The sequence below is a fragment of the Fragaria vesca genome, linkage group LG5 (genome assembly GCF_000184155.1).
Source record: "Fragaria vesca subsp. vesca linkage group LG5, FraVesHawaii_1.0, whole genome shotgun sequence".
NCBI lineage: Eukaryota > Viridiplantae > Streptophyta > Magnoliopsida > Rosales > Rosaceae > Fragaria > Fragaria vesca.
In genome coordinates this window covers 10,068,120-10,070,756 of record NC_020495.1, presented here as the reverse complement: position 1 = coordinate 10,070,756, position 2,637 = coordinate 10,068,120, and positions in this window count along the sequence as shown.

Here is a 2,637-nt window from a genome sequence, read left to right as displayed (position 1 = left end):
CTCTCTCTCTCTCTCTCTCTCTCTCTCTCTCTCTCTCTCTCTCTCTCTTTTTCGGCCGACGCCGTCTCCTCTCTCGTCAACACCGAGCTGCAAGACATCGCCGTCTTCGTGAGCAGAACTTCTTTCTCAAGCGAATCAGATATGAAGAAGCATGGCGACGGCCGTCCGTTGTCGATCGCTCTCTGTCCACCGTTGCTCGGGGCAACGAGTCGTCGTCGGCGACAAGCCACGAGGTGAAGATCCGATCTCCGATCTCTGACCTCTGATCTCCAATCTCCGACCTCCACTTCCACGCCGACCTCTTCTACATCCACATCGCTCCTCTCACTGATGACGTCCTCATCTTCTTCAACCACGACGTCTCTGATCGTCCTACGGTTTTTTTTTCTTTGCCTTTTCTATAATTTTTGCAATAAACGGTAATTAGGTGACAATAAAGGTTATTGTTGCAAGTTTACTGGGGAAGGTGAATAAGTTTTGATGTGGATAAGAAGTTTACTGGAGGTCAGTAATATGTTATTGGGGTGGATAGAAAGTTTACTAGGGATCAGTAACATGTTATTGGGGTGGATAAGAGTATTGGGGTGGATAGGAGTAATATGTTATTGGGGTGGATAGAAAGTTTATTAGGGATTAGTAATATGTTATTGGGGATGGATAAAAAGTTTACTTGGGGTCAGTAATATGTTATGGGGTGGATAGGAAGTTTACTGGGGTCAGTAATATTCTGGCGACCGGTGACCTGACTCTGTGGACTGGTCATCGGAGTCCGGTAAGGCTGTTAGGATTTCCGGGATCAAATCCATGGGAAGCCATTAGAGAGAAGGAAATGAAAGCTACAGCTAAGAAATAAACTAAGAAAATTTATTACTATATACTATTTTTCGTCAATGTCGATTACTGTTAACGTGTACAGTGGTTTCACTGTTCAAAAATTACAGTGTTGGGCTGCTGATAATTAGGAGAGAGAGCACCGACATTTTAGAGACCATAAATTTCCAGAATTGCTGAGAAGATAGAACCGACATTTTTAGAGAGCACCAACATCTTTCGAATATATCAACAAGATCACCGACTATCTATCTTTCTTGGTGTTCCGTTCAGCGAGAAAATCCAAAGAGAAGAGGAGAAAGGAGAGGAAGAGGGATTCGTCTATCTATAAAAGGTGAGTAACAGTAGGGATTTGTCTGGGTTTGTATCTATAAAGGGTGAGTAACCGAATCCAATTCATGGTGAGTAATCGAATCCAATTCGTTTATCCTGATCGAATAATCTCTGGGTAGGCTTGATGTTTACTTTTGATTATATATGATTGAGAAGGTTCGATGTTTGCTTTTGTTTTCTCATTACTCCGTAGTTTCATAAGCCTTTTTTCTATAATCTCAATTAGGTAGTCTCGAAAGGAGTGTTTAGGACTTTAAGGGTTTGATAATTTAAGGCATGAGGACTAGCTGCAATGGTTGTAGGGTTCTTCGCAAAGGGTGCAGTAAGAACTGCGAAATTATCCTTGACAATATAGTTGTTAATCTTTGGCCTTTCAATGCAGGGACGCATATCCTTTGGTTATTGTTGATTTGTATATTTTATTCTATTCTATGGTAATCAAATACCCAGCTCACAGTTTATAAAGGGAAAAAATGATGAGGTAAGGGATGAGCGAAGAGGTCATTGTCATCAATCTGGTCAAAGGTTCCCTATAATGGTGTGCAAATTTGTATTTCATTTTACCATACCCAGAAGGTTCCAGAATTGCTTGAAGAGCCGGTAACAAGAACCACTTCAACTTTCAAGCAATTGCTTATTGAATGGTTACTGTATTAACTGAAGGCTAACTATGTCTTGTATAATTTTGTTGGCAGGTGTTGGTGTGTCTGTTCAAGGCTGATCTCTTAGAGGATATGCATTTCAGGTTTGGCTTTTTCTTTTTCTTGGATATCATTACATGATACATACGCTGATTTAGTTGCACCAGTAATGGTTGATTAGTTTTTAGCTTTGTACAAAAAGGAAAGAAACTGATGACATATGTGGGTAGTTTTATAAATTCATGAGTATGTGTAATGTCTTTTATCATCATTCAAATTTAGTAGTTTTGATGATGGTCATTCAAATTTGGTACATATCATTTTGAATCTAAGAAGAAGCGTTTCTTCTTTTAACACTGTTTTCTCTTATAACCTGTTTGATTTTTTGGTGTAAAAAGAGATTGAAAGAAGATGTGAATAACATGAATCTGCAAGCTAGGAGTATAAAATCGTTGTTGTAATTTAGAGAAAGACTGATTAGTCTTCATATTACTTCATCTCTCATATATCTCATTTTATGTACATAAGTTTAGTTACTTTTTCGTTAACCAAACCATGAGACATTACAATTTTCTATCCCGCTGCAACGCGCGGATAATTTGAAAATGAATATATTTCATATCTGTCAAAAGTCAAATCTGATCCATTAGGGAAGACGTGAAGCCGAAGCATGCGCCACAGACCAGAACCCATGAATGACCAACCCAAAGTCATCTTCTGCGCTTTTATGTCTTCTTCGCCTTTAATCTCCATCTCCTCTGCTTTGATTCTTTGAACTCATCTCTTCTGACGCACATTTGCGATCAGGGTTTCGTTTATCTCTCTCTCTCTC